Below are 26,916 nucleotides of genomic sequence, written 5' to 3'. Positions count from 1 at the left end.
GGTATAAGGGGCTTATACCTGCAGAGAGAGGGAGAGATGGAGAGAGGTAGAGATGAATGTAGAGTGTGGCGTAAAACTGGACGTCAAGGTGATGCAGCCACCTGTCCTGCTGGAGCGCACGTATGGATGTAAGTGTGTGCGTGAGACTGTGCTGAGGGTATTAAGTGTGTTTGGTAACATGGGTTTTATGGTTGAATTTATGAACGGAAAGATGGAAACGTGTCAGAGAGAGAGAATGGAAAGACAAAGCTGAATGAGCAGTAACTGACATTAACAAGAAGAAATCGTGTCCACTAAAGCATTTATCTTTTTAAAAGCTGTTTTTTGGCCTTATTTGATAGGTACAGTTGAAAGGAAGACAGGGAGAAGAATGGAGGGAAGACATGCAGTAAAGGGTTGTGAGCTGGAATCAAACCCAGGCTGCCACATACATGGGTAACTCGCTCAACCAGTTGGGCTATCTCAGTGCCCTAAAACCTTTATCTTATCAGTTGTTTGCAGTGTCAGTGATGTATATTTGCACCAGCCTAACAACTCAGCATCTATTTCTGCCATTTTCTGTTCGCTGACAGCCGGAAGTTGGACTAAAACTTTAAAACTTAGGAAAATGTCTTGACTGTCACTCCATCAAATCACAGTGGAGGAGGCTTTAATTATGTCTCTGGAGCTGTCTTTCAGAAATATCCATCAGATATTAAAACTGACGCATTCAGTTTTTAATCAACTACAAGATAAGATATACTTTGTAAAGTTTGCATAGTAGGCAAATATACAATAAAAATAACAGACAATAAGACACAAATAGCAGCACACATAGTACCTTAACTAAGGGATGAAACACAATAACATGAAACCCACACCAGAAAACTGTGCCAGATTATTATTATTATTGGCTATCAGATTTTAGTTGTCCCAGTTTGTGAAGCACAAATCCAATATTTTCCCACTTAACCAAAAACACAGCCCAAGTTACAGTGCATTAAACATATCTTGAAGTCGTTAGGTATAAAAGTTCTTTCTTGACCTAAAAAATAGAATTTTACATTTCCTTTTCAGCAGACGGAGTCAACTTCTTTGGAAAAAAGCTTCTTAGTGAAGGAGAAGTTAGTTATGATCTCTTTTGTTCATCATTGGCTGAGAGGCATCCATGTTGCCAACTGCTATTTGCAAAGTTGCATGTTAACTGTCCTGTCTCCAGTACTGTATGCTTATTCAAAACAGCCAACGCTTTATTTTCTGTACGGCAGAGGACTTTTCCTAACAAACAGACAACCAAACAAACTTTACCAGGCAACAGCAACACAACAGGACAAAAATAAAACCAGATAGTGGATGAAGTTCCCTGTGATGGATGAGCTGCTTCTGCAGAATGATTTTCATATCGTACGCAAATGAATGACAACTTACTGAAGGAGGAAAAAGACATTCGAAAATCTGAAACACTGGGCTATTCTTTGGACAAGAGCTGGCTCTTAAATACAGTTTCTGCAGCTTTAACACATATAAAAACATAACTGATTTTCATCACTTGCAGACGATCATCAAAAATAATGTGACTGCCTTTGTATGTTGTAAGTGCGAAAAGTTTATACCCTCAACCAGCTCCTCCAGCAGGGAAAGATGTGGTTACAGCCATAAACCGAGATGTATAACAGCATCGTTCTGGGAAGAAAGAACTCTGAAGATGGGAATTTTCTTCCTTCCCAGAAACATCCCCTCCCAACAAAAACAGCAGCTCCAATTTAAATGAACAGTGTTATCTGTACTGAAGCAAAGCAATCAACTGTGGCCTTCGTCGCCCACTCAGCCGACTCCGGAGCATCGCGCATAAACACACGTGCACCGTTAACACACACGTGCACATACCAGGGCAGAAGCAGCACACTTCACTGTCTGAGAATTTGTGAATGGAAAAATGGTTTAACACACTTGGCGGAGCGGCAGGGCTTCCTACGCTTTGCTTTGGGAGGACTGGAGGGACTGTTGGTCTGTCTGCTGGTCTGTCTGTCACTCTGTCCGTCAGTCTGCCTTATCAGTCTCCGTTACTGACTGCTTGATAGTCTCACTATTTGAGTGTCTGGCTGCTCTTTTTGCCATTTTGTCAACAGGCGTCTTTCTCTACTCGTCAGTCAGACTTTCTGTCTGTTTCCCCCGTCTGTGTGTCCTTCCTTTTTTCTATTTGTTTACCTGTCCGCCTATCTGCTTTTTGTTTCTACGTGTTTACTTGTCCGTCTGAATGTCAACTCGCCTGCCAGCCTTGGTGTTTGAGTGACTTCCTATCTGTCTGCCTGTCTGTCTTCTTGCTTCCCAATCTGTCTGTCTGCCTGTCTGACAGCCTGTCTAATGTCTGTGTCTGTCACTTTATTTGTCTTTCCAACTACAGTATTTACTGAGCTGTCTGTCAGTCCGTTCCTTTCTGGTAAAACAGACACACAGATGTATCTTTTCCACCCTTGTTGTCTGTCACAAAATCCACACTGAGTAGAACTTTGCACAGCGGAGCAGAAGCCTCTTTTAATAGCTTTAAATCAAGATGAAAACATACAAATGATCGAAAACTGGGCACTTTCTGTGGTTTAGATGGAAGGAGAGTGAGAGAATGAAGGAGAATATAATACAAAAGGAAATAAATGAGAGGAAAACAAGAGGGCAGGGGAAAAGAGGAGGAAAATCAAAGGAAGCATATGCGAAATACATCTATCAAGGCAAGAGGTGATGCCACTTAGACCTGACATACTTTTCAAAGAAATCTGAAGCCAAAAGCGGCACTCAGAGAAGGAAGGGAGAGAGGCAGAAAGGAGGACAGGATGAAAGACAGATGGAGGAGGGATAAGTGGGGAAGACGCTGGAAAAAAAAGACAAACTCAAGAACGGAAAGGGAGAAAACAGCCAAAGAGTAAAGGAAATGAAAAAGTTCGAGTCGAGTGAAAATAAGCACGTTAAAGAATAAATGGCATGGAGAGAAAAAAAGAGAGGAAGGGGAAAAAAGCACAACAAGGAATCGCAAGGTCACTGTAATCGCACCTCTACTGCTCTGACAGACAAATGGAGGTGTGTACGTGTGTGTGTGTGTGTGTGTGTTTGTGTTGTGTGTACGACAGTAACTTGTTATGCAAGGGACGTCCCAGCAGAGAGGGAGACGTGAAACATAAATACAAACACTCAGGCACACACAGGTTGCAGCCTGTTTTCTTGTAAATCACTGTTCTCAAGGCTCGAGACGACCAACACCCTGCATGTGTGTGTGTGTGTGTGTGTGTGTGTGTGTGTGTGTGTGTGTGTGTGAGTGTGTGTGTTGCGGTGGCACCCCTCGGTTAATGGAGGGAACTGACACCACTGTGTGAGACAGTCAGCTGTCCAGTGTGTGTGTGTGTGTGTGTGTCCATTAAAACCAGCACCCTGGGAGACAGTAGAGGATGATGAGGGATGAGGGTTGGAGTAGATAGATAGATAGATAGATAGATGGTGAGTAACACTCAGGAAACAGACAGAATGATAGCGAACAAGGGGGCGAATTTCTGATGAAGAGTAGTTTATGTCACCCTTGTCACACACACACCATTACCACACACTGTCATTCACGGCTGCTGCATCGCCACGACAACAGCGGACGAGGACATCCCCCCTGCTCGGTCGCAACACACACACACACACACACACAGACACACTCACAATCGCACATTTATACATAAACACACACACACACACACACACACACACAGGAAAGCACCCCTGTAACAGGCACAGAGAAAGAAAGAAAGAAAGCAAGAAAAGAAAAGAGAGAAGACAGGAAGTAGATAGATAGATAGATAGATAGATAGATAGATAGATAGATAGATAGATAGATAGATAGATAGATAGATAGATAGATAGATAGATAGACAGACTAACCTGGCCAGCTCTCTCTTTCTATCACCGAAAGCATTCCTCTGTTTTCACACTCCCTCCTTCCATCGCCACGGTAACAGACACACCGACCGGCCGACCCTCTCACACACTTTCTCTGGCTCTCTCTCTCTCTGTGCCAGACACACACACACACACACACGCACCAATGCACGCACACACGCGGACACAAGTTTAAAGTTCCATTATGTCCAGTTTGTCAGCAGCCATCCATTCATCCATGCCTCCATCCGCTCTTCTGTCCGTCCGTCACTGTGTGTGTTTACATCTGAGTGTGCTCACTCGTTTACCAGGCGGGCATGTGGGAGTGTGTCTGTCGGAAGGTGTGTGTGTGTGTGTGTGCGTCTCTGTGTGTATGTGTGTGTGCGTGTGTGTGTGTATGCGTGTGTATAGCAGAGTGGGAGCCCTAGAGAAACACTCCTCTTGCCACAGGAGTAAAGCCCAGGCGTGACGCAGAGCCAGAAATAGATGGAGGGGCCCCGGCTGGGAGGGAGGCACCAGGCCAACACTTATGGCACTTTTGCAAGGACATGCACAAGAGCACACAAATATACATGTACAGTACACTAAAACCTAGCATACACTACACATCAAGGAAGAAAACTACAATGCACACATGCATTTAGATTTGAAAACCTTTATACAGCAATAGAAGTCAAATGTTTACACAGACACTACTGTTAAAAAGTTTGGGGTCACCCAGACACTTTCATGTTTTTCATAAGAACTGCCACTTTTATTCATGTACTGACTTTATTCCACAAAGGTTTTCTAATCATCAATTAGCCTTTCAACATGACTAGCTAACACAATGTAGCACTAGAACACAGGAGTGATGGTTGCTGGAAATGTTCCTCTGTACCCCTATGTAGATATCCCATTAAAATTCAGCTGTTTCCAGTCATTTACCACAATAAAAATGTCTAGATTGCATTTCTTTTTTGTTTTTTTTCTAGATTGCATTTCTGATTACTTTAATGTTATCTTTGTTGAAAAAAAAATGCTTTTCTTTCAAAAACAACATTTCTTAGTGACCCCAAACTTTTTAACGGTAGTGTATATAAATGCAGGCAGTGTTCCTACTGTACGTGTTTCTGTATATATGATGATCTGGAGCATGTTTTACACCACTTTGCTCAGAGTAGAATCTGTTGCCCTTTTTAGGACAGTTTTAGGACAAATTAGGGGGACAACGATTCTGACATGAAGACAAAGCAGCTACAAGAAGTACAGCTGGCTGTAGTTCCTGCCTGGCACAGCCGCTGCAGTTGCCAAGTTAACAGACCGGAGGAGCAGAGCTGAAAAACTCCACAGTTTTCATTAAAGACATCAAACAAATACAGAGGTACTTATGTTTTAACTCATACCCTGTATGATGCAAGTATAAATGCACACACAGAATACGCACATACACACATGCAAAACACAAACACTTGCCAAGGTAAAGGAATCTACGCATACGCTGTACCATAGCACACCACATCCGCTCAGGCAATGTGGAAACAGATATAAAACCTTGCACTTGTGTGTTTCTGTTTGTTGTTGTTGTTGCTGATGTTTTGTTTGAGTAGATATTGACAGAATTGACTAGACTGTCCACTAGTGGGGACTAGTATTGTTGCCGCACGTGTACACACATGTAGGTCTCTGAGGCAATGCTACAGATAGAGTTTATGCTACTTTAAACATATGGTTTCCTTCAGTGGCATTACAGACATAATGTATTCCCCCAGCTGATTAAAAAAAATTGGAATCCTAAACTCTGAACAGTACCTCCTCCAAAGCAGGTTAGGTGTGCCACATCAGTTACCATGGTAATCTAGTAGGTTAAAAGACTTTTGTGACATTGAAAACTCTGGCTTTAGGCAGGACACACCATGCTAGAACATTACTCTCTTTTTGTAGTGTAGCCTCTTTGTGCTTTTATCTAACTGATTACCTGAGCATGAATACATAACCCAACCTTGGGTGACTTATTTCTACTGTACCCTGAAGAGTACATGAGCTGCTATACAGTCAGCTAGGACGGGTTGACATAAAAAGATGATGTTTTAATCTAAGAGGCACCTTGGTTTGAGAAGCTTTGTCTTTCTTTTGTTTTTATGGGAACATATGCATATGCTGTATACAAGCATGAGTGCACAAAAACGTGATCACACACAGAACAGATCTTTCTGTGCATGCACTTTTTCTGTCTCCCCAGCGCAGTGTGTATATGTATACATACACATATCTATATTTACATCTCTATATCGATATATCTGTCTGTCTGTCTGTCTGTGTGTGTGTGTGTGTGTGTGTGTGTGTGTGTGTGTGTGTGTGTGTGTGTGTGTGTGTGTGTGTCACTAACACTAGAGCTTCTGCTGTTGTGCACAGAAAATAGCAAACTTAAATGCATTTAATATTTATTCATGCATGCACGATAGGTCAGTGTCGACATGTACTTACTGTATCTGTGTTTATGTACTGTGTGTGTGTGTGTGTGTGTGTGTGTGTGTGTGTGTGTGTGTGTGTGTGTGTGTGTGTGTGTGTGTGTGTGTGTGTGTGTGTGTGTGTGTGACTTTGTGTGTGTGTGTGTGTCACATAATGCAGTATATTTGCAAACCTCAGCACTTTGCCACCCGTGCCTGGTTTAACACTGATGTATACAATATGTATTATGTACTACCATGCAGTTTTATGAATTATGTACATATGGAGCCTGCTCACTATAAATAGTCCTTCTAGAGTTTATCTTGCCAAGAAGCAGCAAGAATGTATGGTTTAATAGAATAGAATAGAATAGAATAGAATAGAATAGAATAGAATAGAATAGAATGATTTTATTGATCTATAATATGATTTAATACACCATATTCCAAACTCTTTGAGATTTGTATTCACCAATTTACCTAAGTAGGAAACAATTTTCAACTGAGAGACACTAGAAAAGACAAAAACACACAACATATAGACACACACACACACACACACACACACACACACACACACACACACACACACACACACACTTCTTCTAACTAGGCCAGATAGATGTCTGTTCTCTCCTAAGCATTAACTGCACATTTATAATTCAGTGCTTTATTGTTGACTATCAGCTATCACACAACACAGACTTGTAAACGTCCACACACACACACACACACACATATACAGAAACACACACGCTGGTTATGAAACAGCTGTTGAGTCGAGGGCTCTGTATGTATCTGAGCCGTGAGAGTGCAGCTTACATAAATACTTGATCATATCTGGATTGCTCTCAGTCTGAAAATGTATAATCCGCCTTGTTAGGATCACTCACCATGAGGATGGAGCGAGGGGAACGGAGGAGGAGGCGAGCGGCGGAGGAAGAGGAGAGGGGAGAAGGAAGCCTCAACTGTCAGTTTGTGATGGATACAAAGCGCAAAGCACATCATTTGAACACGCTGTCATTTTAACAAGATAAAATGCTGTTAGCGTTCAGCAACTACAGCTCCCAGAAGGCTTGGACACCCTTCTGTATTCAGCGCCGTCATGTCACCTCATGTTCCGCTGACAAAATGTCAACAACTGAATACAATCTTTTTTATACAACTTGGGAACATTCACACAGTATTCCACTATGAAAACAAAATGCTGTCAAATTTGTGTGTTTTTATCATTTGTAACAGTTCCTGAAGTTAAACCCATACAGCCAAACTTTTAAATTAGATTAAAGAGTAATATTAATGTCAATATTAGATTTTACTACTTTTTGTTGACTTATCCCCAGCTTTTGCAAAGTAGGACTTAATGTAGTTGTCAACAATTTCTATATTTCGAACTCAAATAAGATCAAATTGGATCCAAATATCTTTTTGCAGGCTGTATTTACAGTCTGTAAATACAACTTAAAATGCTGCATCTTCCTTATCTAGCTTAAGATCCGACTGATCAACTGTTTTTCTAACTGGCAGAAACTGGGATCAAGGTGAAAGCAGCACAACTGATTATCTTTTGAAGAAATCTGAGGTGTGGACAATGATCCAAAGGACTGGAACCAGGTTTTAATGAAACAGAAGACTGCCTAAAATAGTAGAAACAGGAAAACTGGACTGTTCAATTGAAATGAAACCCTCAAAACAAATATTTGTCCCCCCCCCTGTATCTGGTGACATTACACAGGAAACAGTATGCCTCTATATTTGTGCCTGAACCCAAAAACACATAAAAATGTACTTGGTGAAACTGAATCGGACCCAGACCCAGACATCCATGCCCAGCTTAGAGATACAAACCTGTTTAGCATGAATTTCACAGCTGATTACTACTGACAAGTTCCTGTTAATTTGCAAAATTTGTGATTTACCTAATGTAACATTAGCAGCCTTCTGTCCTGTGTCTGTTCGTAACACATAAAATCCAACCTCCATACCAAGAAGGTTGGTAAAATACGTCCAGGTTTTCTGTTAAACCTCACAGCCTGGCTAATCCACTCCTTATTTCAAGTCCACTGTCATGTGATTGGGGTTAAATGCAAGTCATTTAGAATCAGCTTTGCAGTTTTGTTCCATTTCGCATATGAAAGACAACTTTATCTGTCCTTTCGAACCACGGAAACTTGTTCGCTACCACCACTGCTAATGCTAGCTAAGATATTATCATCGGTTGTTACAGTGTTGCAAGCTACACAACACAAAAACCCAGCCTTGTATGATCACAGCTGGCCGTATAAAACGTTGATCTGGATACACGTTTTGGGTTGAGTCTTGGGTCCTATAGCTCTGGTGGACCCCTGAAGGCCTCTAACTCACTGCTGCCAAACAGTTTACTATGGGATTACTAAAAGAATTGTCAAATTAAAATAACAGTTCATTGGTGCTTTTTAGTCTGGATCTCTGTACGTTTGGCTTTACTGCAGAAGCTGTGTTGCTTTAACGGTCACTGAGGTCAATGGTTGGATCAAAGCTTCACCTTTTTGACAAGTGATGCGGTGTCTGTTATCTACAGAAGTGTACTACACTTGACTTAGGAGGAAGGAAAACAAAATGAAAGAGAAAGTAAAATGTAATGAATTGAACCAACATGACATTAAGAGTGAAAAGGGAAGTGAAATGATGGAAGTGAAGTGGAACAGTTTGGGTTATCACATACGATATGGAGCGTGACCTGATTTGGATCCCATAATCAGGTAAAACCGGCCAGCAAAGAATAGAATGTAAACCTCTAAATGGAGGCCGTTTGTCTTTGGTAGTCATTACAAGCCCCTGCTCACTCTTCTTCTTTGTTAATGGGGAATATTAATTTCCTGTATTCCATCTTTACTGCATTAATAATTGATGATTAAATATGGCTAGGAGCGTCTGAGACTCGTCGCCAGCCAGGCTCCATCTCAGTCTTTGTCTGTCTACAGGTTTACATTCTGTCTGCCAAAAAGTGTTTTCATTGTGTCTTTTATTGGGTCAGTCTATCACACTCAACCCTCAAAATGTCTTTCTTTTCTTCCCTCCTCACTCTATATATCAGTCTGTCTCTGTTTCCCTCTTTAAATGATTCTCTGTCAGTGTTTAACTTTCTTCCCCGGTTTTCTCTCCGTCCTTCTATCTCAAGCACCGGTTCAGTCTGATGGCTGCCAACCAGGCTTACTTTCACTTGTTCCCATGAGTGACAAGGCAACAATCCAGCCAGAAACTCCAACACTGGGAGTCGTCAACCCTGCAACAGTTGTTTAAACACGTGTGATATCCAGCAGCCAGCTGTGGGAGGATTTAACCAATGAGAGCTCTGCAAGTGAAGCTGAAGTATTTGTGTGCGTTTCTTATTTGATGTTTCTTTCTGCTTGTATCCATTATAATCACCATTTTTACACAAGTTATTACTTATGTGTTTTGTTATCCTGTCTCATGCCTCATTTGCACCCATTTAGAAGTGTCTGGTATGCTCATAAACTCCACATGTCACTTAACCCTCTGAACTCCAAAACCAGCCTGTGGCTTTGAAAGGCATGTTATGTTTAAAAAATTAAGAAAATCTCACTATTTATCAGAGTTGGAAACTGTGAAAACAGTTAGATTTTGAACTTTCTGACTGCCCATGGACTACACATCTGTGGCATGCCATTCGGTTGAGAAACCTAACCAAATCTAAGTTTAAAATCAAGATAATTCATCAAAATTATTATATGCTACATGTGTTAATTACAAATTTGCCCCAAAAAATCAACAATTTGCGATCAGTTCCATACTCCTTTATGCACTGAGGAGCTTTTTGGCTGAACTGAGCTGAACTATGCATGACCTAACACCGCTGAATCATATTTATGAACCAGAAGAAAGTTTAGCTAATGTCGCCCCCTCAACCATACGGATTATCGCTGTCTCATTTTTCCTGCCGCTTTATTGAAGTTGGGAGAACAACTCAAGAGTGTACTTCCACGGACCACACAGTGATAGTCACAGTTGGGAGCAGTAAATATTATCTATTTGTCTTGGAGAGTTGCATGCATTTACACCTGTTATACATCTGGCTGCAATCCTTCTTGGATGTATTTACACAGCTTTTTGATATCTGAGAAGGCCAAGATGAATTACGTAGAAAAGGGAGGTCTTAACCATCTCAAAGGTCACCATTGTTTTCTATCTGTGATTTAGTACGGGCAAGAAATGTAGTGTAAAGGCTGTAAGACCTGTATCCAGGGCGACTTAGTCTGGATCATTTGCTTTGCCAACAGTTGTCTGGTCTGCACACGCCCTCCGCTACAATCAAAACTGAAGTTAATCTGAGGTAGCGTTTCACTGCTTACCTGACATGCACACATTACTGTCCACACTCGTACTAACGCACGCATACAAACAGTTCAGAAAAGCCTGCAAGTGCCCACATGTGGAGGGCTACACAAAACATACGCACACTCGCATTCAGCTGTGCACGCCTGCAAACTTCCACCTAAAGTGATGCACAAACATTCACACACACTCACAAAGAGAGCAGCCCGCATCTTTGGAAGCGGAGCGGAGAAAATGCAGGGCTGTTTTTCCAGAGCAGAGTTTCCCCACAGCAAAGCACCATGGGAAAAAGGTTCTGAAAAAGCGTGCTTACCTTGGAAAGGAGACCCTCACCAGCCGCGTTCTTCTGGACACTTTTTGATAGCAGATACAATCAACTTCTTTGTGTCACGTATATCCCACCAACGCTGCAATTTAAAATAAATTTGCGGTTGTTTCCGTAAACTAAACATTCAACGTTGTATTTAGATTTTTCTAAACCATCATGCCGACAAAGCCTCAGTTAATTGAACTGAGAGAGAAAGCGAGAGGGACCACTTTAGCCTCTAAGCCACAGGGGGACCCAGTTGAATGTTATGCAACTGAGCCATGCCAACACACACACACACACACACGCACGCACGCATGCACGCACGCACGCACGCATGCACGCACGCACGCACGCACGCACGCACACACGCACGCACACACACACACAAGGCCAGCTGTCCCTGATTCCAGCAGTGAAAACTATCTCTGTGTCTATTTGTCTATCTCTGCTTCCCTGTCTTTCCATCCCTTCCTCTCTCTGTCGCTATCTCTCAATCTAACTCCATCTCCTTCTGTCATTTTGTCAGCCCCACTGCACTCCATGGCCAAAAGTATGTGGACATTGTCATGTTTCATGTTTCTAATGAAGGTAAAACATAATGCTACAACAGGCAATGATCTTTTACACGACAGTCTCAAAATGACAGTGTGTCCAGACGTCAGTTTGACCCGAAGAAACACGACAGTTTGTTCAAGCACCTGTGAGTTAGACCACATAACACCAGCGTTAACCCTCGTGTTTTCCTAGTTGTGTTGTCAAATTGACTCGTCTTAAAGTTTGAAAATGTGGGGGAAAAAAGACATTTTCACAGTGAAACTTCTGATGTCCACATTTTCAACGTTTTTGGGAAATTTGTGAACATTTTTTGGTGGAAAAAAGAAATGTTAAAAAAACATTTCTTAAGAATATTCACAAAAATATGAATGTTCTTAAAGAAAATATTAGAAGTTTTACTGATATGTATGTAATCACTTTAGATATTTTTAGGATTTTTTGGAAAGATTTTTACTAATTTTTTGAAAATATTTACAAATATTTCTTGTCAAATTTGGAGGATTTTTTAAAATAAAACTTTTAAGGGAAACTTTTAAGGAATTATTGAAATTTTCTTCCTGAAAGTTTTGCAAATTTTCAGAAATTTGGGGATTTTTATTTATTTTTTGCTGAATTTTGGGATTTTTTTCAGACAAGGAAACAGTATTTTTTGGTGCCCGTAAATGAAGACAACAGGAGGGCTAATGCAACGGGTCTTCACAATCTTTTTGTCTAAAACTAGACAACTGTACACAGCAGCATCACATTAATGTCCATGATTTCAGAATACAATCACACATGGGTGCAACGTTTAGGTGTACTTTTGGTCATGCATCTCTTAGTCTAACCTCTCTCCCCTTCACTCTTCTGTCATTCTTTCACCCCCACTTTCTCTCCCCTCCATCATTCGTCTCTCTCTCACCATGTCACTCTGCAGGGTCTCATGTTGCCAGTGGCACCTGTCGCCCCCTGGGGGTGATACAATGTGCGTGCACACGCACGTGCACAAACACACACATGGCTCAACTTACTTGCAAACGCGGCGTTCATTATTAGAAGTCTAGCAATGTGTATAAGGGGCTTCCCAAGCATAACAAGGGTGATACACACACACAGAGAAACACACCCGTATGCCAGCAACCTTCCCAGCAGGCTGAAGGAAGCCTAAACACAAACCTTCAAGTTCACCCTCATTAAGGAGGCTGTTGTCTGCCTCTCTAGCACACTCAGCAGTGGTCAGCTGTGCAGGTACAGCGGCTGACGTCAGCTCTTAAAGGTTACCATAAACCTCCCTCGGTGGAAAACACAGCAGATTACAAAAAACACTGTGTTTACCCCAAACTTCTGGTCATTAAAGTTAACGAGTCAAACCTCAAAACACAAAGGTTACCCTCGACTTTAATTACAGAGAGTCAACGCAAACTCAAGTCACCCCACACGCCTTAATCCTGCAGCACAGAGGTAACACCTGTGACATAACAGAAGCATAATAGAATGTAAAGAGCCATGAGAGAGGGAATTAAGCTGACAAAAATGAAGACAGACAGACAACAAGTATATATTTCACCCAGTGCTTACAATAACATGTCTACATTTGCTAAAACTATCTCCTTTTTCAAATAAAAGATGAAACCCATTAGTTTATGTAACTCTAAAAATGGCTTCATTTCAGAAGATGAATGTTCCTGTGGTGCTCTGTCTATATTTAAACATAATGTGGAAAAGATAACATGGCATCCTAGTGGGCAGTTCATATGAAATTCATAATTTTTTAATGAAGAATCAAGAAATTTCCTGGCATTCATCAACGTATCTTATGAGCCTCAGCCACTGGCGTGCTGTCAAAGCCTCCTGGGAGCTTCATTGTGTGGTACACATCTCGCTCAGGATGCCGAAAACTTGTCATGATTATAGTGATTATAGTAACAGTAACACAAACTGCTTCTTTAGAGGATAACAGGCTGTATTTTTCTTATAGTGCACCAAATGTAGACTGCTTTCAGTAAAAAAAACAAGGTGTTTTGCATATGCTGGAGGACACATTAAGAGCAAAATAAGCATTGAACACCATAGCTGAGCATTTCCACCTACAAACTGTTCACCAATGACAACCTTCATACCAAACCTAAGGAACCGATCCTGTCAACCTGCATGGTGAGACTTTCTGTACCAGCATTCTTGACTGAGTCACTCCAATATTACAATTTGTCATTGTGTATTGTGCTGTAGTTGTACAGTGTTTGAGCAAAGTCATTGGTGAGCTGTTATAGGGGCAACGAGTAGAGGAAGGGTTTGTGGACAAACAAGTAATGGCTACATATATCTGTGCATTTTAGAGGAGACATTGCAGAGTTACATCTAAGCCATTTTAGGATAGGAAAAGATTGTCTTAATGAAAAACTTTCATCAATTCTATCAATTACCTGATGGACACTCAGTTTTTAGTAAATTTTGAGGAACTGTTTTGGCACATAGCTAAATTCTACAAAACTGGAGCTTTTTTGTGCCCAACTTTCACAGCTTTGTTTAAATTCTGGTAACTTTAGGTCTGATGTAAATGAACCGGAGGTCACCAACTGTCTTCCTAAACTGTTACATGTTCGTTTCTCAAATCTGGTTTGCCACCAATGGCCCAAAGTTGGCTCAAATGTCTCTGTATGCAGTGATTCTCAGCCCAAATCAGCCACAGATTGTAGCCCCAAAACGAAGCCAATCTGGCTGCCACACACAGGCCTGAGCTGCCTCCTATTTGGTGCCTTTTTAAAAAATTTATTTTGAAAAGCCTGTGCCCGTTTTGGGTGAACCTTTGTGACAGCCATCTGTCCGTTTATCTGTTTGTATTTCTGTCTGTCTGTTGGGCTATTTGTCTCTCTGTATGCTTTCCAGTCCAGGCTTGCCCCACAACCCTAAAATTATTCGGGGCTGTCCCCACGGACACTTCAGCTATGTGGCTGTATAACTGAAGCCACTTTGGTCCCAGAGACATCAGGGGTATCCAGTTCAGCGTAACACAAGCAAACTATGCCAGTGCAGACACACACTCGCATGAAAGGTCCGTGATAAATAGCAGAGCGTCAGGGCTACGAGGGCAGAGCTGTCAGTCACAGCTGAGTCAAACCAACCCACCGGCCTAAATCTGCTGGTCACTTTTATAGTTCTACCAGCCAACAACATGTTGGGAAGAACTGGCCTCCAAATGATGGCTGGCATCTGTTGAGTAACAAAATCTAAATGTCGATCTGGCATAAAAATCTAAATCATAATCTCTGTTTTGAATAAAAAGCTTCTCAAAGACGTTTCTCAAACGATTACTCCACCTACCAGTTAATTTCAGTCTCATTTGAGCAAAGTCTTTCAACATAGTGCCAATTCCCTGATGCCTTTTACAGCCAATTTCCAGAGCGAAAACACTTTTATACTTTAACAGATGATGTGGGTGTCATTTATGCTCATTCAGCTGTGTGCTTAAGATTGCAGAGTTTCATTATCAACCTGTGAAAAGGTTGGTGGGCTGGCATGGCGATGTAGGAGGGAAATTTTATTCATTTAACTCTGTCTTGAGAGCCACTGAGATGAGGGAAGAAGGTAAAATTTATCGCTACAAGTCGGAAGGAGTGGTGACATAATATTAATGTAATGAAATCTCTGTTTCAAGTTGGTGGTTTAAATTAATTGTTGGAAATTTGACAAAGTACACTTGTTGTTTTTCATTCCAACACCTAGCTTGGCTACTTCCAAAGTGAAATGAATACGCCTGCCAGCACCGTTGATGCTAATTAATTGGTTTGGTAGAATTACACCTGCACAGAGACCTGTTGTACTAAACGTACTATTAACCCACTATATCTGGCAACCCATGCTTTGAACAGAGATGCTGCAGGGGCCAAACTGTTGTTCATTCAGAATTTTGCTAAATTGTTGAATTTCTATGTGATTTAGACAAATGATATACTCAGAGTTAATATAGAAGCTTAAAGTCTTTGTACAGTTCTCATACATCTAAGCAGCAATCTCATTTATGCTTTGAAAGAAATGTTTTTCTGTGACATATTGGAAGAGCCTTGCAGCTTGAAAAGTCCAAGTCAGGAGACGGAGGCCTCAGACTGAAACAGGACAGAACAAAGTTTCATTTAAAGAACCAGAACTACATTGTTAAGTTTGAGAAAATAGCACCCTTTCACAACATTTTTTAAGCTTCTACTCTATTTTTAGGTTACCAAGGTGATGAGTCCAATCCCATCTAAATTTATTTGTGATACATCACAGAATTATTTGAAAGAATACACCCTTCTCTCAAATGTTTTTCTCATTTCTAGTCTTCATGCTAAAGGCTGTACAGTCTACACTCATTGATTTAACCCCTAAAAGCTAATTTCTGTGGATTTGTGTACCACATTTTTGAGAATGTCTGGTGGAAATTTGGGGCTGCACAATGATGTAGTGGTTAGCATTTTCGCCTTGCAGCAAGAAGATCCCTGGGTCAAATCCCGGCCTGAGCCTGGGATTTTTCTGCATGGAGTTTGCATGTTCTCCCTGTGCATGTGTGGGTTTTCTCCGGGTACTCCGGCTTCCTCCCACAGTCCAAAAATATGCTGAGCTTAACTGATCACTCTAAATTGTCCGTAGGTGTGAATGTGAGAGTGATTGTCTGTCTGTAGTATATGTAGCCCTGCAACAGACTGGCGACCTGTCCAGGGTGTCCCCTGCCTTCACCTGAGTCAGCTGGGATAGACTCCAGCACACCCTGCGACGCTAGTGAGGATAAAGTGGTGTATAGACAATGGATGGATGGATGGTGGAAATTCTCAGTCATGGATGCGTATTTTGCTCACGATGTGCAACACAGGAACACCATATGGACAAATTAACAAGATTAAATAAAGTTAGATTTTACCAGGAAGGATCTTTAATTTTCATAAAGAAAGCAAAAAAAGTGTATTTGACAAAATGTTGTACTGTTAGGGTATCAAGGATTGAATTTGTGCAGCTACCTGTAAAACAAGTGCTGAGTGTCTGCAATAAATAAATCAAGATTTAAAACCTAATTCAAGATTTACATTTATACAACAGTTTGTATTTTTGACTATTTGACTGAAATCCTTTCTGTAAATCACCTTGAGCTTAAAAAAAAGAAAAAATATATGACAGTATCTCTTTTCAATGGGTCTGAATCATGGAGGACTTTGTTGTGATGATAACGATTAAGACACTTCCTAATGAACGTAAGAATTTTAGATTAAAAGATTTCAAATGTTAAGTTCTATGTGGGTCTCGAGTGGAGAAAATCCACCAGGTATAAAAAAAAAAAAATCAGCAAATGATCTACCATCTATGCAAAGCTTAGTTTGGAAATCAGACATGCAAAGGCATATCTCCCCCTCTGATAAAATCTAAAATGGAAAAGCAATGATAGCACCTCCAGTTAATTGGGTATGTTAAGTCCCTGTTCAACAAAAACGATGCTTTTACAGATTTTAATGGGATGTGATGAAATCTATTTCACCAGGCAACCCTGACTTTCTCTTGCCCTGAGCTGACAGGAGCAGAAGCTGCCAGGCTGGCTCTGTGTGTGCTTGTGTCAGTCAGTCAGCCAGCGGTTCGTTAACTAATTAGTGAGCTCGTTTATCTCATTAGGCTCTGATTGATCTGCCAGCTGATGGACTGGCAACTGAGCGCTCTGTGTGTGTCTGTTGTACGTCAGACGAAGTGAGCTAATCGATATTAACAACACAGGGAAGAGTTTAAGTGTTATGCAACCTCATTATCTGGCAGCGACTGCGTGGGGGGGAAGGATTCCTGCGTTACACCAATGTCACCAGAAGGGCAGCCTTCCTGTTAGCGGCAGGAAATTAGCTCAGATAGCATGACTAGCTGGCAGCCGGATGGTATCTGATGGCCTGAACCACATAGTCACAAGATATGTGTATTTTCTGTACATGTGGAAAAGTAAAGGAATATAATACACTCAGTTACTTCCGATCAATCATGATATGATAATAACTAAGAGTGAAACATCTGGTCATCGAATCAGCTGGACAGCAAGTTAAAAAATTCTACAACTTTTTTTTATGAAAAAAGCTGAATTCTTTCTGGTTTCAGCTTCTCACAACTTTCTGTTTTTCTCTGCTTTATATTATTGTTAATTGCATGTCTGGGTTTTGGACCGCTGCTCAGGAAAAACAAGCAATTTAAAGACATTACATTCTTGATTCTTGGCTCTTGATTTTTGTGTTTTTCTTTGTTCAGAGGTTAGTTTTGTAATAGCTGGGATTTTTTTCCATTTCAGCTGATTCTGTTTGGCAACCTCATTATGACTTACTTCCTCTCAGAAATTAAAGAAGGAAAAAACAAACAAATAAAGTAGCACTTGGCAGATGACGAGTCACCATCTACTTCCCGACAAAAACAAATCAAAACAGGTTGTTTACCAGCAAAGCGGGGGTCCAGGATCTGGGCACCCGGAAAACTTGAAGCATGTCGGGAAAGCTTTGTTAAGGCAGTGTGGGAATGTGTTTCTCTTCTTTTACTTCAGCTTTTATTTCTCTGAGGGGGAATTCCACAGATGCCCACCTGTGAGCTGCCCAGTATAACCACAGCTCTGCCCTACTGGGACCTGACGGCTCTGCTGGGGCAGAATAGGAGATGAACCAGTGACTTAAGAATGCCAAGCCTGCTTTTCCAGGCTGTAAAGTGCAACTGCTGGCCTTTACAGAACTGAAAATAGAGTGGAATAAACTATAGTGTAGACTTGTCTGTCTGTTCTACATCAGAATCAGCATTGTTGGGATGTTAATGGATAAACGTTATGCTTTCTAAATCATAAATCTACTCTCTACATTATTGTTTCTATTGGTCTAAAATGCATATATTGTATTGGCATGCGTGTTGGTTGATTGTCCAGCAGAAATGTTCATATTCTATTGTTTACAACAGTAAACAGTACATGTAGCATCACAGCTGAGCAGACAGTGGTGTCTTCAAGGTAGGCTGTTTAATTTAAGTCAAAATCTAAGGCCTAAAACATTAATGTTCAGCTTATGTGTGTCCACTGGATCAATAATAATCACTGTCTGATGGTCTATACTAAATTCTTATTCTTATACAAGCCTTTTTTAAGCATCTTCAATCAATAGAAAGATTGCATCAATAAAGTCACATGTGCTCTTTCTTAAATCCTCTAAAATAAGATTGTTCCCACTAGACTTGAAGGCAGCATAAGACAACTGGGCTTAATTTGTTGAGGACACAAATGTAAAAAAAAAAAATAGAGGTGAAAAGGGCTTCAATTAAATTTAGCCATGCAGTTTAACATCCCAGAGACTACTGCTCATTAGATATTGCATTTCCCATAACGCAATTCAATAGTGTTTGAGAGGCTCGGTTTTAACCTCCGAAGAACCTCTTGTGAGTCATCCGACTTTGCGAAAGAGAAATTACCCAAGCGGTCCTTCAATAAGGTTAATCTGAGCAATAACATAAAGCATCATCACCAAGATTAAAGAGAAACCACTGTGGTATCCCATAGGTGTGATATTAATGTAACGCGTTGACCCACATACAGTAACTTGACGGTAAAGCAGCTGTTCCTCTGCAAGTCAGCAAAAAGTTGAACTTCGCTGACCGTCACATCTAATTAATAGTCTGGAGTCCTTCCTACGGCATGTGCTCCATTGTCTTACTGTACCCTGAGTGTACAGCCACCAGGGACCCTCCTGATGAAGTACATTGATGAGGTGAATGCAGGTAAGAGCCATTAACCTTCATTGATTCCTCGTATTACATTTAGATCGATCAGGGAGGAGGAAATGGAGAGTAAAAAGAAACACACAAGTTTCAAACTGCACTCTGGTCGAGATTGTGAAGAATCGTATGAGGACGATGTTTCAGTAGTTCATTATGCACACACACACACACACACACACACACACACACACACACACACACACACACACACACACACACACACACACACTTCTGCTGCCAGTTCACCTTTAGCTTTCCCTCTGACGTAACAGTTTTGGGAGGGCAAAGGGAGGCCAAATTGCTAAAATCTGGCTTTCCTCCTCTACACACACACACACACACACACACACACACACACACACACACACACACACACACACACACACACACACACACACACACACCTCGCAGCTTTCTGCATTGCCGTTGCACCATTCTGCATCAAATATGCATCAAATTATATAAGAGAGACTTATGTAACAGACTCTATCCCCTTCTCTACCATGTGTGTGTTGTGTGTGTTTTCATGCTGAGGTCTGTGGCTAATGAAGCCATCTTTGCAGGGGCAAAACACAGAAACAGAGGGCGCAAAGGAGGAGGAGAGCAGAGCTAAATATAACTCTACTGCCCTGAGCAGCATCCGAGAGGAGAGGAGAGGAGAGGAGAGGAGAGGAGAGGAGAGGAGAGGAGAGGAGAGGAGAGGAGAGGAGAGGAGAGGAGAGGAGAGGAGAGGAGAGGAGAGGAGAGGAGAGGAGAGGCCAGGCCAGATAACTGATCTCCAACAGTCTTCTTCTGTTTTCATCACTTGTACATCCAGGAAAAGTTCACATCCACCTGACTGCTTTCCAGTAACACCACCAACCTACTCTTCCAAATGCTGATCCAGGGCCAACCTGCTTCTCTAAAATCTCTCAACAAAATCTGCTCTTTCATTGTGAGCACACGCCATCTGAACGAATTGTTTTGTACGATTCCAAGTTCCACTTACCCTCAGGTAAAGCTTAGGACTTCGCTGAAGATTAGCTGAAACTACACGTAACGGCTGTTTCCATCAAGTTGCACAGATTTTCCCATCGCAGAAACCTTACAAGTGAGTTATTGTGATCTATGGGGGTATTATTGTAACAATACTACTTGCTAATGTGTGGGTAAAGTTGTGAATCTGTAAAATTGTACATGACATTAATCATTCAATATGAAAAAAGTCATGTGTAAAACAATCTGCAAATATATAAACATGTCTATTCAACGTCTTCTGCTCCAAAAAGCTAACAATGAACCTGGAAATTCAATGCAGTGAAAAGTTTCAGCTGCGGAAACTCCCACTTTCCCATAAAGATCAATTGACTTGATCAAAAGCTCCATAGCAGGCACTAAATGGATCCTGTGGTGAGACCATTTAGTCAGCTAAAGCTTCCAAGATCAAGAATTCATTTTCATCCTGGATAAGAAGTCCACCTACAACCTACATCTGCTCAAGGATGTCATGTGATATGTCCAAAAGCCCCAGAACAACCACTAAATGCACCTTGTGGTGAGACCATTGGGATAAATGAAGTGTGTCTGACTTCAGCTTTGTAATATTATCTGTATCTAAGACACAACACAAATTCATAATATCATTCTATACGTGAAGTGGTTTGTTGTCGCTGAAGTTAAATACACGAAGATTTTAAAAGTTTAGTCCCATCCCTCCCCGAAGTCAGTCTCACAGGTAGGAGAGCTTTCTTGTCTGGATCATTAGTCTCAAGTCTCCTTCCCTTCAATACACACACGCTGCCTAAAAAAGCAGCACCCCCACAGACAGAAACATAACACATACAGCATAGCAATCTGCCACCACATACTGTAGCAGCCTCTCTGCCCGGAGTTGGAATCCACAGCTCTGACATTTCTGCCCGCCGCAAACCAACTGGAAACCTTTAACGGCCTGAGGTCGGAGTGAGAGAGAGATGGAGATAAATTACAGTGTTTGGTTTGGTGAGGAAAGCTGGGAGTGTGAGTGGGTTCATGTGCAGCAAGTCTGTCTCCATGTGTGCACAGATATTTCTAAATCTACATGTATAAATATGCATGCATGCACACGTGTTCACATACAAAGTACATGCATGCATGTATGTGGATGTGCTGCATTTGATTTGTGTGCATGTGTTCTTTGGTGCTTGTGAGTGTGTTTGTGTGCAACCCTCCGATCCAAGTTAAGATCATGTACAATATCTTAAACTTTCTGTCAAGCTCTGCAACCTGCCAATGTCCACTCTTGGAAAGATTTTTTAACAAAAATCCATCCTGGGGTAACAATTTAAGCGGCAAAAAGAGGACACAAAACTGTCAAAACCAGCTGTGAACACACAAACAGAAAAGGTTCTGAAACTACACAATGCAAGAACAAGAAAACTACACTGAAATAGATATAGCCAAAGCCAGAAAAAAGCTGTTAATTGCGTTGCTGTTCTGCCTCCATCTAGTAATGAACATATAGCTCCAATCTATGCAGTTTCAATGCAGCATCTTCCCACATTCAGCACATCATTGTTTTCTTGTCTTCTACTTCAAAATAACATGTTATAACTGGGCACTATCATTACACAAAGTATGCCAGGGTGTATTTGGAATCAGTGCATGGTCCTAGATTTAGTTTAGCCACACTACTCCTAGATTTCAGTCTATATTTTAAAGATTTCAGTCAATTATTTATGGGTTTGTGTTGTTGTTGTTTTATACTATACTACCTGACTGCTGTTTGTCCAGTAGCCTATTTAGAAATACAGGGCGTGCAAGTTTCATGCATGTATAACATTTGTCTTTTTCTGTCTGTATGGAACTGTTTTACCTTATCTAGCATGCAATTAAAATGCAAAGGCCACTTAAATGCAGACACTTCACAACTCTGCCTGTCATTGTGTTACAAATTAGTACAGCTGGTATTGCACTCCTGTCCAAAAAAATTGTGGGTTTTCTGAAATGAAATGCCTTAAGATGACTCATAACTCTAATACTTCCCTGTAATGTGCTTTACTTTCATGCCAACAATCACAGATTTTGAAGGAACATCACCATATTTACATTTTTTTGAAAAACGAGACTCATCTGAATATATTTGCATAGATATTTCTGGCCCTCAGCTGAACGTCTCTGTGTTTAATATCCAGTGGGAATTAGATAGATGGAGGACAAAATTTACTGATGACATTAAGGCAGTGTAACGTGAAATCACACGCACACACATTCGCGCACACACAGACGTCTGACAGCTGCTTCTGATCCTCCAATGGAGTTTAAGTTAACAGAGATATCACCGAGTTGTCAGCCAAAGCCTGTCACGGACACCGCTTGTGTGAGTCTGAGTGTGGAAAACACATTAGGTAGAGATCGTTTCAAAACAAACAGTGAACATATCTAAGTGTCTTTTAATTTCGCCTCATGGCTCGTCAGTTTAAAGACTGAAACTGAGGAGAGAACTGGAGAGAGACCGTACCACTGACAGCCGAGAAGAAAGAGGAGGATCTGTTTTGAATTTTTGGGTTTCTTTTGGCGCATTAGGATGAAAGAGGAGAGGAGGGGAAGGAAGAAAGGAGACAAGGGAGGAAAGGGGAGTATGAGCAGATATGAAAGAAGAAGGAGAAGACGGGTAGACTTGAAAGGAAAGAAGTTAAGGGATGAGAAAAGTGCAGATGGGGAGAAGAAGCAAGAAAATGATGGAGGAAGATGAAAAAGAAAGAGAAAAGGAGAAAAAGTGATATACAATGAGGAGTATTAAGAGAAAGGAGAGAAAAAGGGAGGAGAGGCAGCCAGAAAAGAGGAGAAAACAAGAGGAGAAGTAAGGAAAAAGAGAGAAGAATAGATTGAATCAAAAGAGCTAAAGAAGTTGAGAAGACAGAAGGAGGGCGAACACATGGAGGCATGGATGGGAGAGAAGAAGACAAGAGGTATGAAGAAAAAAGAGGAGGAGAGGGAGGGGGAGAAAAAGGAGTAAAAGGTGAGAAAAGTTGGAGGAAAAAAAGACCAAAAGGAGCAAGCAGATGCGAGGGAGAGGAAATGAGAGGCACGAGACAAACTGAGTCAGAAACGTATGGTGAGGCAGGTGAATGAAAAAACGAAGAAGGAACGACAACAAGTCAGAAAAGAAGAGAGGAGATGCAACGAGAAAAGCAAATATAGGAAAGGGAGAGGGAAGAGGAGAGGAGCACATCACAGGGGGAGACCAACGGGGGAGAAACGAGTCGAGACAGGATGAGAAGAGAGGAGAGGAGATGAGAGGAGGGAAGGGAGGAGAAGAGACAGACGAGAGGAAAAGGGGGGATGAAAGAGAGGGGAGGATTGAATCCAGGGACAGATAGGCAGAGCTTTGAAGAGGAGGAGGAGGGAGGAGAGAGGAGGATCACAGCGAGCGAAGGATGAAACAGGAGGCGAAAGGACGGAGTGGTTGAAAGAAGGGAGAGCGTGGACAGAGAGATGGAGGGAGAGAGGCACTCAGAGCAATGAAAGGAGCGATAGAGGCAGAGAGAGAAAGAAGAAAAGAGGACTCTTTTAGGAAGTTTGAATTTTCTGAGTTACATATTTTACAAAATAACCACAAAATTCTGTTATCAGTAAATATACAAATCAAGATAATGCACGTTGTAATTCCACAAAGGCTCACTGCTGACACAAGTCACCAAAAGGAAGATCAGTTTGCAAATGGAAAAAATGTATGTTTGAAAATAAACGTCTCTATTTGGACATGGAACTGTTTGTGAAAGAAGATCAATTTCAAAGGCGGGCAGACAAAAGCACAATCCAGGAGTTTGCGGGAAAGCGGAGAACTCTGTGCTACATTGGTGGTAATTGGGTGTGACAGGTTTTACAAAAATATATGCAAAATATTCAGACTTTTTTTCCACTTAGACCTTAAATGCAAGTAGGAAAAGCCAGATATGACCTAACTTGAAGTGTACTGTAACAATAATGAGTAGTGTGCAAATGAGAGGGAACATTTCAGTAGCTGTCATCAACACTGATTTATCGAGTCACTTAGAATTCATTTGTCAAAATGTCCATTTTAAGTTTTCAAATAACTCCACTGATCCACTGCTGCAGAGCACAGAATTGGCATTCTTTGTTATGCTGTATCATTTATACTGATACTATCTTCACAGTTTTGATTCTTATCTTGTTAACAATATATCTATACAATGATAAATCTGGTTATTAAGAATGTACATGAATCCTCTCGTAATTTCAAAATTAGACTACAGATTCTCAGCAGTACTGGAGGTGTACCAAATTCAGGATGAACCTTTGAAAGGCTGCAATTTCTTGGTTTCTACCAGTGTTTCTTTAGGTTTCTCAAAACCAGACTATGGTTGTATGAAGGACAGTTGATCGGTCTATCACACTTTATTTGGATGGTACCTTTCGTGTAGAGATTGATCATCCATCAAGTTCCTGATAATTTATTTTTTTTAAATGTACTACACTGGCTTTGACCGCTCTGCAGTCTTGGAGAAAGTCCCATCCACAGCACTATCTGATTGGTTATCAATTCATAACATCAATAACCTGAAGAATAAATGGGGAACAGTTCTCTTATAAATGTTGCTTGGTGACATTCCGTGGACCTTTTGGTACTGTTTGATATATTTTTTTCTGGGCCACCATAGAAATCCTTCGTAGCTACATCAAGCTGACTATGTTCTGCAAAGTAAAAATCTTGTGTGAATGGTTTATGGTTGAATATTCCATAAATAACTTTCTGTCTCCAAGAGAAAATCCCTTTGATTTTAGTTTGACCATGATGGAAGTTTATCCAGTGGGGGTTTTAAAGGGTTTTAAGAGCTATAAAGAGGGGTTAGGTTTTTCTGTGCACCTACAGAGAAACATTTAATCCGTTTACTGGAGTTAGAATTTGAAGAGGAGTATTTGACAAAAGACTACATGTACATCTTTTTCTTTTATGTCCCATTGCCTGTTGGCACCTCACTATAAGCTGTATAAAAGAGATGAGCATTTGCAGACTTGTTATTTGAACACTCATCCAGGTATTATATGTATAACATGCTGTACATTTCTCCATACTTAAACACTTCAGACTGCAGAGAAGACAGACATCAAAAAATTCAACTGTTTTCAGGTCGCGCCAGATTTACTTCCCCTCTTTGAAGGTCTAATTCTTAGCCCGCTAGACCGTTCTGAACGCTAACCGTCGCTAGCATGTGCTAATCCCCCATCGCTTGACGGACGGGAGGCATGAGGTGCTAGCCAGCTGTGCTAGCTTTTAAGCTTTAATACTCTGAGAGTGAGTGAGCTAGCGTGGAGCTAATCAGTCTTAATGCCATGCATATGCAGTTAGCTCTGGAGATGGCTAGCTGCAGTAGCAACAGCTAATCCTAGCAGCTACAGGAACATGCTCAATCCCCCCGTTTCACCAAATATGTCAATTTTAGAAACTGCAACGTGAGATTAAGATTAAAGGAGGAGAATAAAAATAGTGCAGAGTACAGAAAAGGGAGATGTTGTTTGGGAGGGATGCACATGCATTTTTTGAAGACAGCTCATGTTCATACTGAGGCGCAAAATGATAATTCTCTTTGAGCAAAAGCGAAGAGTTGAATATTAGCAGCATGTAAATGAGACATAAAGGAATTAAATGCAGACATGGTAAAAGAAGGAAACTGAGAAAGAGTCCACCTACACATGGTGTGTCTACCATGGAGGCCTTGAGCTTTCTATCTCTCTGGATCTGAAGTGGACATTCAGCATCAACAAAAAGGCCCAGGAAAGGCCTCCTCTTATTACATGGTTGCAGGATTTTTAAAAATAATAATAATTTATTGATTTCGATGAACCATAATAATTGCAGATGTTGGTAACTATCTCAACTTATTATTGTTTAATTTAAAGTGAAACAAAATGAAAGCTAAGATAATGAAATTTGCTTGATAACCTAACTTTTCTTCAGCTTGAGTTGTTATCAGAAGGTTCCATTACTCAAACAAACAAACACATATACAAACTGTTGTAATACGACCTGCCTCAAGAGTTGCTGATCTAATTCTACACTACCATAATTCACACTGTTCTCTGAACTTCAGTTAATGTCTGCTCTGGATCTGTCACCAAAAATGACTCCAACACAACCACAACTGTAGAGAAGATCTTAAATATGTCCAGAGTTAGCTAACTGACAGGTACGTCACTGCAGGTACAGTCACACCGTGGACACAAGCTGTTCCACCTTCTTCCTTGCGGTAGGTACTGCAGAGCACTGAATGGCAAAACAACCCAACACAAGAACAGTTTCTTCCCACAGGACGTCCCTCTGATGAACATTTAAATTAGTCAGGAACGACCCATTCTGTCCTGTCCATTCAGTCCTACTGTATATGTAGTTACACACTCATTGTCCTTTCTTTAACCTGTTGGACTTGTTTGAATGCGTGTGTTTTCTGAGTCCAACTTTGAGAGCAAAGAAAACAATTGAGTCAAATTCCTTGCATGTGTTCACATACTCGGCCAATAGCACGGACTCTGATCCTAAGAGAAGACATTTTGAGCTTTTCCCAAAATTTTCCATGTTGAAAAACAGCAAGTACCAGCTTGAGACACACAGCAGAGGCTCTGCAAGGACCGGAAATGATGTGATGCTGCTGTGGGCACAGAAATATCTCAGCGGCTCTTATCTTTAAGTGCATGTGT

The 26,916-nt window shown here is 41.1% G+C and overlaps 1 protein-coding gene across 2 annotated transcripts in view; it reads right to left on the bottom strand.

Moving 5' to 3' along the window:
* hivep2a (HIVEP zinc finger 2a) overlaps positions 1-26,916 on the bottom strand; it is a 131,301-nt gene that overhangs the window by 79,974 nt on the left and 24,411 nt on the right. Inside the window, exon 1 of one of the 2 annotated variants that reach the window (XM_022196273.2) lies at positions 3,892-4,280. The exons of the other annotated variant lie outside the window; for it this stretch is intronic. The gene's annotated coding sequence lies outside the window, so the exon portion shown is untranslated. Of the gene's footprint in view, positions 1-3,891; positions 4,281-26,916 lie in introns of those variants that run through there. 2 annotated transcript variants of the gene reach the window in all.

Source organism: Acanthochromis polyacanthus, chromosome 16, assembly GCF_021347895.1.
Source record: "Acanthochromis polyacanthus isolate Apoly-LR-REF ecotype Palm Island chromosome 16, KAUST_Apoly_ChrSc, whole genome shotgun sequence".
NCBI lineage: Eukaryota > Metazoa > Chordata > Actinopteri > Pomacentridae > Acanthochromis > Acanthochromis polyacanthus.
This window is presented reverse-complemented; position numbering and strand designations above follow the sequence as displayed.